Raw genomic sequence first — 13,038 nt, 5'->3', positions numbered from 1 at the left:
TCAGAGGGTGCATTTGGATTAGGGTTAGGATTGGAGTTAGGGTTAGAATTAAGGCTAGAGGTAGAATTACAGTGAGGACTAGAGTCAGGGTTAGGGTTAGAGCCAGGCTGTGGTCAACACAAGGCTTAGGGTTAGGGTTCAGGTTAGGGTTTGAGCCAGGTTATGGTCAACATGAGACTTAGGGTTAGGGTTTGGGTTGGAGTTAGGGTTAGCGTTAGGGTTTTGGCTAGGGTTAGAGTTAGGGTTAGGCTTAGGGTTAGGGTTGGAATTAGGGTTAGGGTTCGGGTCCATATGAGGCATGGTTAGGGTTAGCGTTAGGGCCCACATGAGGCATTATTAGGTTTAGGGCTCGGGATAGGGTTAGGGTTGTAGTTGGTGTTATGGTTAGGGTTAAGGTTTGGGTTGAGTTAGGGTTAGGGTTAGAGTTTGGTTAGGGCTATGGTTGTAGTTGGAGTTAGTGTTATGGTTAGGGTTAAGGTTTGGGTTGAGTTAGGGTTAGGGTTAGGGTTAGGGTTTCGGTTAGGGTTAGGGTTCGGGTCCATATGAGGCATTGTTAATTAGGTTTAGGGTTCAGAATAGGGTGGAGTTAGTGTTATGGTTAGGGTTAGGGTTAAGGTTTGAATTGAGTTAGGGTTAGGGTTAGAGTTTTCGTTAGGGTTTGGGTTCGAGTTAGGTTCGGGTCTGCCTGAATTTTAGGGTTATGTTTGGCATTAGGGTTGGAGTCCACATGATTTATGGTTATGGTTAGGGTTATGGTTAGGATTTGGGTTCAGGTTAGGGTTCCTGGCCACACGAGGTTTAGGTTTATGATTAGCATTAGGGTTGGGGTCCACATGACTTATGGTTACTTACGGCTCATCATGGTTTACTTGGTGCTCCCTCACTTTAACCATCTGATGAGATTCTTCATTCCTTGTCCAGGGCCTCTTTTACACACTTGCACTCAAATGCACACCCTCCAACACTCCCCTCTCCACCCTCATAGTGCCAGGTAGGTTTTCCCATGTTCTGCCGTCCTCTCTGCTCACTCCTCATCTTGAAGGCCTGCTCAGTGTTTCTTGTCCCCTCTCCTCCCCCTTCTGGGTGGCCTGCAGCTCCTGCTGTCCCCACACTTCACCTTCTCCTGTTCCGCGTATCTTCTGGAGCTCTTGTTTACTGAGCATCCCAGCTGGTCCCTGAGCTATCAGGCTCTGCCTCACTCCTCGTCTGGGGTTACTGAAGGTCTGCACAGCTCATGTTACAGTTGAGGTTGGAGTTCCAGGAATTGCCACTGATGAGGCTGATTGCTCAGCTTCTGCAGTTGTGCAGAGCCTCTGCTGTCTGCAGCTGAGGCTGGGTTATGTCCACGCCCCTGGGAGGTCGGGGACAGTGACTCTGTGAGCACAGCTCCAATCGCAGAATTCTGGAGAACCATCACCAGGAGGCCCTGCAGGCTGGGATGTGGATCCCACCCATGGCCACGGTTCTCACCCACGCTCTGACCTCCCTAGACCTGCCCTTCCCCTTCTTCCTCTGGAGAAGCCCGGATTTGATCAGCTGTTTGCCTCCTCCCAAGGCCCTGCTGGCTGCCAAGCCCTGCTGAAGAGCTGTGTGCTGGCTCAGGCCAGTCTTGCAAATTCCTCTGAAAGAGAAGTTCCCACTCACAGAGTCCATTTCCTCACACCCCCTCGGGGTCCACCTGCTGAAATCTGGATCTCACCATGGTCAGCCCACCAGAACCTCTCACTGAGGAGGTGAGAGCCCTTTGGACTCCCATGTCCCTAGAGCCCAGAGCACAGCTGACAGGCAGCACCTCCACGCACCCACCAGCAGCCTTTGGCCAAGTCAGTAAGTCCCTAGTCCTTTTTTTTTTTTTTTTTTGAGACGGAGTCTTGCTCTGTCGCCCAGGCTAGAGTGCAGTGGCGCGATCTCTGCTCACTTCAAGCTCCGCCTCCCGGGTTCACGCCATTCTCCTGCCTCTGCCTCCCGAGTAGCTGGGACTATAGGCACCCGACACCACACCCGGCTAATTTTTTTTTTTAGTAGAGAGGGGGTTTCACTGTGCTAGCCAGGACGGTCTCGATCTCACCTCATGATCCGCCCGCCTCGGCCTCCCAGTCCCTAGTCCTTTTAAAAAATTGTTTTAATAAGATGTTGAGTAGATCTAAATGAACACCAATTCACCCACCATGAAAGTGAAGGAACAGAACTTAAGATGATCTTTGAGGCCCCCTTGCACCTTGCCCTGAAACATCCTTGTGCCAATGCCCCAGAAGTAACCACCAAGCCACTTCCTCGTGTGGCCTCCATGACACACGCTTCCTTGTTTTGCTCCTTCGCTGGCCTCTCCTTTCATCTCTACTGTCCTGCATTTGGGTCCCTAAAATGTTGGGGCTCCTCAGGGTTTGGTCCTGGACACTTCCTGTCCCATTGCACATTCTGCACCCACAGACTACCGTGTTCCCATTCATTCAACAATCACCTCTCTGCCCTTCACCCCTAGAGCCAGCTCCAGCCCCAGACACTGCCCTGAGCTCTGGACCTTGTAAAGAAATGTCTACCAGGTATCTCCTCTTGGATGCCTCAGAAGCACTTTAAACGCAACTTGTCCAAAACTGACCACATCATCCAGCCCTTTCATCACTCCCCAAACTAATCTTCCTTCAAAGTTCTCCACCTCAGAGAGTGGTTCCTCTTGTTACCCCCAGGCCACATATGTCAGTATCATTTTGGAATCTTTCTCCCCTCATCCCTCCTACATCCAATCAATCATAAATAAGTTAAATATGCATATCATAAACCCTATTGCAACTAATGAAATGATAAAACAAGGAAGTATAATAGTCTAGAAGAGATAAGTGAAATACAAAATAGTCAACTAATCCAAAAGAAGGCAGAAAAAGAGGAGGGAAAATGAGTACAAAGAACAGAGGAGATGAATAGGAAACAAATAGCAGATGGTAGGTTCAAACCCAACCATATCGACCATTACATTAAATGTGACTGAGGTAAACAATCTAGTTAAAAGACAAAGACTATTGGCCAGGCACAGTGTCTCATGCCTGTAATCCCAGAACTTTGTGAGGCCGAGGTGGGTGGATCATTTGGGGTCAGGAGTTTGAGACCAGCCTAACCAACATAGGGAAATCCCCATCTCTACTAAAACTACAAAAAAAAAAACAAAAACAAAAACAAACAAACAAAAAAACACAGCTGGGCGTAGTGGCACGCACCTGTAATCCCAGCTACTCAGGAGGCTGAGGCATGAGAATCACTTGAACCTGGGAAGTGGAGGTTGCAGTGAGCAGAGTTCATGCCACTGCACACTAGCCTGGGTGACACAGTAAGACTTCATCTCAAAAAAAAAAAAAGAAAAAAAAAAAGACAGGCTGGGTGCAGTGGCTCATGCCTGTAACCCCAGCACTTTGGGTGGCCGAGACGGGCAGATCACGAGGTCAGGAGATCAAGACCATCCTGGCTAACACAGTGAAGCCCCATCTCTACTAAAAAAAAAAGAAAAAAAAATTAGCCGGGCGTGGTGGTGGGCGCCTGTAGTCCCAGCTACTTGGGAGGCTGAGGCAGGAGAATCACTTGAATTGGGGAGGTGGAGGTTGCAGTGAGCTGAGGTCATGCCACTGCACTCCAGCCTGGGTGACAGAGCAAGACTCTGTCTCAAAAAAAGAAAAAAAAAAGTTAAAAACTTAGCCACGTGTCATGCCACATGCCTGTAGTCCTAGCTACTTGGGAGGCTGAGATGGGAGGATTGCTTGAATCCAGGAGTTTGAGGCTGCAGTGAGCCCTGATGGTACCACTGTATTCCAGGCTGAGCGACAGGAGACTCTGCGTCTTAGGGGAAAAAAAAGCAAGAAATGACAATATGATGTCTGCCTGATATGATATATACTTTAAATATAAAGAAAAGTTAAAAGTAAAAGAATGAAAACAATGTAAAAGAATGGAAAAATTTATAAAAGGCAAGCATTAATTATAAGAAAGCAGGAATAGAAATATTAACATCAAAGTAGACTTTAGTATAGGAATATTCCAAAATAAAAAAAGGGACATTTCATGGACCAGCGTGGTGGCTCACGCCTGTAATCCCAGCACTTTGGGAGGCTGAGGTGGGCAGACCACAAGGTCAGGAGCTTGAGACCAGCCTGGCCAAGATGGTGAAACCCCGTCTCTACTAAAAATACAAAAATTAGCCAGGCGCAGTGGTGGGCACCTGTAATCCCAGCTACTCGGGAGGCTGAGGCAGGAGAATCACGAAACCAGGAGGCGGAGGTTGCAGTGAGCCGAGATTGCGCCACTGCACTCTAGCCTGGTTGACAGAGCGAGACTCCATCTCAAAAAAAAAAAAAAAAAAGGATATTTCATATGAAAAAAGGGTCAATTCATCAAGAATATCTAACAATTCTAAATGTGTATGTACCTAATTACAAAGAATCCAAAAAATGAAGGAAGCTAATAGAACTGAAAGGATAAACAGACAAATTCATGATTGTGATCGGTTATTACGACACCCTCATCTCAGTAACTCACAGAACAAGTAAACCAAAAATTAGTAAGAATATGATAGCCCTGAGCAACACCAATCATCTTATCCAAACTGATGTTTATAGAACACTATGCCTAACAACAGCAGAATATATATTCTTTTCAAGTGCACATTGAACATTTTCCAAAATAGGCCATCTGCTAGGCCATAAATTAAGCCTCCATAAAATTAAAAAGACTTCAGTTATACAGAATATGTTCTCTAACTACAACAGAGCTTAATTAGAAATCAATAGCAACAAGGTATAAGACACCTAAAGAATGCCCAAATAGTTGAAAATTAAGCAACACATTTAAATAACTCAGGGATCAAAGAAGTAATCAAGGAGACATAAGAAAATACTTTGAACGAAATGATGATAAAAATGCAACTTACCGGTATTTGTGAGATAAGGTTAGTGTGATGCTTAGAGGAAAATCTGTGGCTCTCAGTGCTCATGTTAGGAAAGAAGAAAGGTCTAAAATCATTACCTAAGATTCCACTTTGAGAATCTAGAAAACAACAACACCAACAACAAATGAAACCCAAGTAAGCAGAAGAAATAAGAAAGAGTGAAAATTTGATGTACTAGGGGAAAAAAAGAAAATCAATAAAATGGAGATTGGTTATTTGAAAAGATAAAAAAATTGATAAAGCTCTGGCTAGATTGATCAAGGAAAAAAAATCCACAAATTACTAATATCAGGAATAAAAGATGAGACATCCCTTCAGACCCTACAGACATCAAAAGAATAATACAAGAATATTAGTAAGAACATCATGAAATTACATTTGACCATTTGATGAAATGGAAACATCTATTGAAAGCCACAACTTGCCAAAATGTACACAAGAAAAGTAAAATGTAACAAGCTTATGTCTATTAAAGTTGTTGAATTCATAATTTGAAGCCTTTCTACAAAGAAAATACCTCACCCAGATGGTGTTACTGATGAATTCCATCAAACACTTAAGAATAAAATAATACCAATCTTAACCACATCAGAAAAAAGGAGAAACACTGGCCAGCTCATTTTTTAAGTCAAGTTCTACCCTGTACCAAAACTGGACAAAGATATTACAAGAAAAGAAAACTACAGGCCAATATCATGCGAAAACATAGACATAAAATCCCTAATAAAATATTAGCAAATCAAATCCAGCAATATATAAAACAAATAACACATCATGAAAAAGTATGCAAGAAATAAAAGGTTTATTTTAGCATTAGAACATCAATTAATAGAATAAATGGTAAAATGTATATATTTATCTCAATGGATGCAGAAAAATATTTGACAAAATGCAACATCCATGAATGATAGAAACTCTCGGTAAACTAGAAAGAGAAGGGAACTTCCTCAATGTGATAAAGATCACCTATAGATAAACTATAAGAAACTTCAAGCTGGGCAATGGTAAAAGACCAAACTTTCTCACTATACTCAGAAACAAACGAAGTGGCTCTCACACTTCTATTAAAAATGGTATTGGAGGTCCCAGCCAGAGGAAATAAGGCAAGGGAAAAAAAGCAGATAGAAAAGGAAGAAGTAAAACTACCTATTGTCACATGTGACATAATCATGCATGTAGAAAATTCAGCTTGGCACAGTGGCTCAGGCCTGTAATCCCAACATGTGGGGAGGCTGAAGTGAGAAGATCGCTTGAAGATAGGAGTTCAAGACCAGCCCGAGCAACATAGCAAGACCCAATCTCTACAAAACATATAAAAATTAGCCAGGCATGATGGTGCACACCTGTAGTCCTGGCTACTTGGGAAGCTGAGGTGGGAGGATTGCTTGAGCCCAGGAGTTTGAGACTACAGTGAGTTAAGATTGCATCGCTGTACTCCAGCCTGGGCAACAGAGTGAGCCCCTGTCTCAATTTAAAAACAAAAAAGAGAAGAAGAAGAAGAAAGAAGACAGAAGAGGAGGAGGAGGAGGAGGAAGAGAAGGAGGAGAAGAAAAAGAAAATCCTAAGGCAGAAGAAAAAGAAGAGGAGGAAGGCAGGGAGTCAGGAGAAAAAGAAAATCCTAAGGCATTTACCAGAAAAGAACAAAAGAAGCAAAAAACACTATGAATTTTTAAATATATTGATTGGGGCGGCGGCGGCGGCGGCTCGGGTGGCTGCGCTGGGAGGCGGCGATGAGAGGCTCGCACGCCTCCAGCCCGGCCCCGGCCCCCCGGGACGGAGAGCCGAGCAGCCCCAGCTCTGGGCTACGGACTATGGGCGAATAGCTCTGACCACCCGGCGAAGCATGCCGCCTGCCTTGGCCTCCCAAAGTGCCGAGATTGCAGCCTCTGCCCGGCCGCCACCCCGTCTGGGAAGTGAGGAGCGTCTCTGCCTGGCCGCCCATCATCTGGGACGTGAGGAGCCCCTCTGCCTGCCTACCCAGTCTGGAAAGTGAGGAGCGTCTCTGCCCGGCCGCCATCCCATCTAGGAAGTGAGGAGCGCCTCTTCCTGGCCACCATCCCATCTAGGAAGTGAGGAGCGTCTCTGCCCAGCCGCCCATCGTCTGAGATGTGGGGAGCGCCTCTGCCCCGCCGCCCCGTCTGGGAAGTGAGGAGCGCCTCTACCCGGCCGCGACCCCGTCTGGGAGGTGAGGAGCGTCTCTGCCCAGCCGCCCCGTCTGAGAAGTGAGGAGACCCTCCGCCTGGCAACCACCCCATATGAGAAGTGAGGAGCCCCTCCGCCCGGCAGCCACCCCGTCTGGGAAGTGAGGAGCGTCTCTGCCCGGCAGCCACCCCATCCAGGAGGGAGGTGGGGGTCAGCCCCCACCAGGCCAGCCGCCCCGTCCGGGAGGGAGGTGGGGGGTCAGCCCCCCGCCCGGCCAGCCGCCCCGTCCGGGAGGGAGGTGGGGGGGGTCAGCCCCCGACCCAGCCAGCCGCCCCGTCCGGGAGGGAGGTGGGGGGGTCAGCCCCCCGCCTGGCCAGCCACCCCGTCCGGGAGGGAGGTGGGGGGGGTCAGCCCCCTGCCCGGCCAGCCGCCCCGTCTGGGAGGTGAGGGGCGCCTCTGCCTGGCCGCCCCTACTGGGAAGTGAGGAGCCCCTCTGCCCAGCCAGCCGCCCCGTCCGGGAAGGAGGTGGGGGGTTTCAGCCCCCCGCCCGGCCAGCCACCCCGTCTGGGAGGGAGGTGGGGGGGTCAGCCCCCTGCCAGGCCAGCCGCCCCGTCCGGGAGGTGAGGGGCGCCTCTGCCCGGACACCCCTACTGGGAAGTGAGGAGCCCCTCTGCCCGGCCAGCCGCCCCATCCGGGAGGGAGGTGGGGGGGTCAGCCCCCCGCCCGGCCAGCCGCCCCATCCGGGAGGGAGGTGGGGGGGTCAGCCCCCCGCCCGGACGGCCGCCCCATCCGGGAGGTGAGGGGCGCCTCTGCCCGGCTGCCCCTACTGGGAAGTGAGGAGCCCCTCTGCCCGGCCAGCCGCCCCGTCCGGGAGGGAGGTGGGGGCGTCAGCCCCCCGCCAGGCCAACCGCCCTGACCGGGAGGGAGGTGGGGGGGTCAGCCCCCCGCCCGGCCAGCCACCCTGTCCGGGAGGTGAGGGGCGCCTCTGCCCGGCCGCCCCTACTGGGAAGTGAGGAGCCCCTCTGCCCGGCCAGCCACCCTGTCCGGGAGGGAGGTGGGGGGGTCAGCCCCCCTGCCCGGCCAGCCGCCCCGTCCGGGAGGTGAGGGGCACCTCTGCCCGGCCGTCCCTACTGGGAAGTGAGGAGCCCCTCTGCCCGGCCAGCCGCCCGGTCCGGGAAGGAGGTGGGGGGGTCAGCCCCCTGCCAGGCCAGCCGCCCCATCCGGGAGGGAGGTGGGGGGGTCAGCCCCCCGCCCGGCCAGCCGCCCCATCCGGGAGGTGAGGGGCGCCTCTGCCCGGCCGCCCCTACTGGGAAGTGAGGAGCCCCTCTGCCCGGCCACCGCCCCGTCTGGGAGGTGTACCTGGCAGCTCATTGGGAATGGGCCATGATGACAATGGCGGTTTTGTGGAATAGAAGCGGGGGAAAGGCGGGGAAGGGATTGAGAGATCGGATGGTTGCCATGTCTGTGTAGAGGGAGGTAGACACGGGAGACTTTTCATTTTGTTCTGTACTAGGAAAAATTCTTCTGCCTTGTGATCCTGTTGATCGGTGACCTTACCCCCAACTCTGTGCTCTCTGAAACATGTGCTGTGTCCACTCAGGGTTAAATGGATTAAGGGTGGTGCAAGATGTGCTTTGTTATACAGATGCTTGAAGGCAGCATGCTCGTTAAGAGTCATCACCACTCCCTAATCTCAAATACCCAGGGACACAAACACTACGGTAGGCCGCAGGGTCCTCTGCATAGGAAAACCAGAGACCTTTGTTCACTTGTTTATCTGCTGACCCTCCCTCCACTATTGTCCTATGACCCTGCCAAATCCCCCTCTGTGAGAAACACCCAAGAATGATCAATAAAAATAAATAAATTAATAAAAAAAAAAAAAAATAAATAAATAAATATATTGATTAAAAAAAAACACACTATGAACTAATAAATGCATTATCAAGGTTACAGGATACAAGATTAATATACCAAGAAATGCATTTCTATATACTAGCAAAAAAACAATTGGAAAATAAAACTAAGGATACAATACCATTTACAAGCATTGGAAAACAAAGTACCTAGGCACAAGTGGGAAACGTATGCTTAAAGTTACAAAATATTGCTGGGAGAAATTAAAGAAGATCCAAACAAATGGACAGGGTTCAGCACAGTGGCCCAAGCCTATAATCCCAGCACTCGGGGAGGCCAAGGTGGGTGGATTGTTGGAGTCCAGGCATTTGAGACTAGCCTGGGCAACATAGTGAAACCCTGTTTCTACTAAAAAACAAAAATGCAAAAAATTAGCCAGGTGTGGTGATCTGTGCTTGTAGTCCCAGCTACTCGGGAGGCTAAGGTGGGAGAATCACCTGAGCCCAGGAGGTTGAGGCTGCAGTGAGCTGAAATCCTGCCACTGGACTTCAGCCTGGACAAACAGAGTGAGATCCTGTCTCAAAAAAAAAAATAAATTTTAAAAAATTAAAAATAAGTAAAGGGATGGGTATACCACGTTCATAGATTGAAATATGTCAGTCCTCCTCCTAGTCATCTATGTGATCAATCCAATCAAGCATTAAGCATCATGCCCTAATGGTTTTGCTTCCTGGGTATATGTCAACACTAGCCTATTCTCTTCTCCATCACCTCCCACCTAACCCAGGACACCACCTTAATGTCTGCAACAACTTTTTAGTTGGTCCTTTACTTCCAATTCATCCTCGAGACTTGAGCCAGAGAAAGATTTCAAACATATATATGTTAGGCCCTGCTTTAAACTACGTAGTGGCTCCCAGTTGCCCAGGAGATAAGACTCAGGCTCCTTCAACAACACTTAAGGCCCCTGCTTACATCTCCAGCCTCAGCTCTTGCCATATTCTCCAAGCCCACTCACCGCACTGCAGGCACAGAGAGCTTCTTTCAATTCCCTGAGGGTGCCCAGCCCCTTTCCTGCCCTTGGCTGACCCTCAGCTGGTCAAGGAATACCCCCCCCGCCACTCTCACCTGTTCTTCTATGAACCCCCTGTCTGAGTCAATGGATTACCTTTGTGCAGACGGTCCTCCCTAATGGATCACGCATGCCATGGGGGCAGGGGTGAAGGATGTCACGGCCGCATCCGCAGCTATCAGCAGTGTGCCCGCCACCCCACACATGTGCTTAGGAGACATCAGGATGGAGGGACCGTGGGCAGCGAGATGGTGGAAAGTGATGCGTCCATGCTTTTGATGTCCTCAGAGGGCTTGGAGAAGGAGCAATGAGCCCATGTCAGCTGCAACACAGAGACAGGCACACAATGCCACAGTGCCCGACATCACGTCCATCCAGGCCCCAGCCCAAGCCTGGCTGCTCCTCCCCTGGCAGATTCATAAAGGGACTGGGTGTCCCAGGCAGCTAAGATGGGCCCAGCCTGAGCCTTGACCTGGGTAAGGGACACTGCATATGCCCCTGACTAAACCTACTAAACCTGGTGCCATGTTCCCTGGGATCCCTGAGTGAGTGTTGTGGCCCCAGCCCAGATCTGAGGCAGTGCTGTCTATGTGGACACTGGCTATACCTGCTGGGCACTAGAGAGGAATGGCCGGGTTTGGGGGGCAGCACTAACCAGATGGCCTGCAAGCTATGGCCAGAGCCCTGCAGCCATGGTCTGAGCTCCCCAGGATGCTACAGAGAGCCGAGAGCTCTGGAGACTCCCAGGCCAGCCTGCCCGCCAAAGCCTTTCCTCCAAAGCAGAAAAGACCCTTCCCCTGATGAAGCAGCCATGTGCAGGGCTTCACGTTGGGATCAAAAGGCCCCAAATTATCCCCAGGAATAAAATGATTCTTCCACTAGTTTCAAAAGGCAGCAAAACTAGCTTAAGTCTGGCAAAAATTAGGTGAAAACAAACAAACAAAAAAAGCAAAACCAAATGAAGACTCCAAGGGACAGCGAGCAAGGTGCAACCATGAAGAAAGCACGAGCCCAAAGTCCAGGTCTGAACACCTTGGTCCCATTCTGGCCGGCCGCATCCTGTGTCCTGCCCGGGCAGCCCTGCCCCAACCAGCCCTCTCCCTGACTACCGCTCTCAGGACACAGGATCTCGACACTCACCCCAGAAGCTCTGCTGCCCCCAAGGCCGGCCCAAGCCTGGAGGACTGTGAAAGAGAAGACGGCAGTATCAGGACCGGGTGGGACACGGCTCCCACCAAGGAGTCACCAACTGCCGTGCCTGGAGCTGGAAGTGACGACAGGAAGGAACCCAGGCAGGTGGTGTGGGACAAAGTCCACAGGAAAGGCCAGGAAGGAGGTGCTCTCATGGGACACACCCAGTCCTGCCTGTCCGGATCTGCCAGGGCCACCCTTTGTCCCTTCCCACCATGGTGGGGAGACGGTCTTCAGCCCACATGCCCCGCTCTGCAGGCCCACAGTACCGCCAGGGACCCCACAGCCCTGGACCCCATGGAAAGGCCAGGCCCTGCCTTCAAGCATTCCGGAGAGTTCTGGGTGCCTTGCCAGGGCTGGCGTTGGGGAGACAGGATTTTATTTTTCAGGGTGGCTCTCATTTGCTAGGACACAGGCCACTGGGGACTCAGCATTTGTGTAAGAGATGGGCCCTTCTATGGATGACACATTTATGTCCCCGAAATTCACATACTGAAGTCCTCATCCCCAAGGTGAGGAATGAAAAGGTGGGGACCTCTGGTAGGTGATGAGGTCATGAAGGCAGAGGCGTCACAAATGGGATGAGTGCCCACATAAAACGGGCCCCAGGGAGTTCCCTTGCCCTTCCACCACGTCAGGACACAGAGAGAAGGTGCTGTCTCTGGACCAGGAAGCAGGTCCTCACCAGGCACCAGGTCTTCCAGTGCCTCAATCTTGGACTTGCAGCCTCCAGAACAAAGAGCAACGCATTTCCACTGTTTACGAGCTGCCCAGGCTATGGTGCTTTGTTACAGCAGCCCAAAGGAACTCAAAGAGGGGCCCCACCAAGGAACTCAGGCAGGTGCAATGCCAGAAGAGCCAGGAAATCTTATAGGGGTGAGGAAACTCTTTGGCTTTCTCTATTTTCACATAAACCAGCAGCCTTGCAGCAAAACGAGTGGTCAATAGGAGACTGAGCGACTGCTTGGCAGACAGCCGAGAGAGGCCGGAGAGGGCAGGAAGTGCTGGACAGTGGCTCCCAGCTCCAGAGCACCCTTAGAGGCCCCTGGGTGACACAGGCAGGGGAGCCTCACGGAGATCCAGGAGCAGGCATGCTGGAGGTGGTGCTGATGACAAGCTTGCTGATGGTCAGGCAGTGCTATCAGCTCTGAGGCTGAGAGGGGACTGAGGGTTTCTAGATGGCCTTCACCCTTAGGCAGAGCTGTGCGAGGAGCCCATCCAGGCTGGCTGCAGCCGCTGCAGAGTCCACCCCAGCAGACGCTGAGAGAGAAATGTCACTGGGTGGCCTGTGGCCACTGGCCCAGAAAGCAGGAAAAGCCCCACAGCGCCTCACCCCTGCTTGCCTTCCTTCCCTCATGACACCCCAGGAGTCTCCCCCAAGCCGCCAGGCCAAGGGCGTGTCTCCCCGCAGGTGTTCCCAGGGTTATGGTCCACACAGCCACTGCTGAGAGGGTGCAGCCAGCAAGGAGTAAATACGCTGGCCAGCAGGTGTGAGCCGGGGCGGGAGCCCCAAGGGAAGGCCCATGGCTGGGCTGTGGGCAGCGTTCTTGGGGGCAGCCTTGTCCAGGGATGCCATGGGGTAGCCTGCCTGGGGAGGCTGAGCCAGGCAGGGCACAAAGGCCAGGCGTTTCAGCCAGGTGGGGGCACCCCGGCCACCGACACTGCTGGGGGCCCCAGCTGCTGTTTGATGAATGAACAGACACGAGGGCCTCCAAGGAGGAAGCAAATAAGGCGCAGGTGGCTGAGGCCTCACTGAGGTGCCCTGGCTGGAGTTTGGAGAAGTTGGGCGGGGCGCAGCACTCCCAGCTCCTGATCAACACCTAGCCAAGGCCAAGGCCCCATCTGG

General features: G+C 51.5%; 1 protein-coding gene across 4 annotated transcripts in view; it reads right to left on the bottom strand.

The window, feature by feature from the left end:
* Positions 1-12,521, bottom strand: part of GPR35 (G protein-coupled receptor 35) — a 31,146-nt gene extending 18,625 nt beyond the window's left edge. For all 4 annotated transcript variants that reach the window (XM_034955530.3, XM_014344116.5, XM_034955531.3 and 1 more), the window contains exons 1-2: positions 11,142-12,521; positions 10,098-10,323 (exon numbers count right to left, since the gene is read on the bottom strand). The gene's annotated coding sequence lies outside the window, so the exon portion shown is untranslated. The remainder of the gene's footprint in view (positions 1-10,097; positions 10,324-11,141) is intronic.
* Positions 12,522-13,038: the final 517 nt, after the last annotated feature.

Source organism: Pan paniscus, chromosome 13 (assembly GCF_029289425.2).
Source record: "Pan paniscus chromosome 13, NHGRI_mPanPan1-v2.0_pri, whole genome shotgun sequence".
NCBI classification, from domain to species: Eukaryota; Metazoa; Chordata; class Mammalia; order Primates; family Hominidae; genus Pan; species Pan paniscus.
This window is presented reverse-complemented; position numbering and strand designations above follow the sequence as displayed.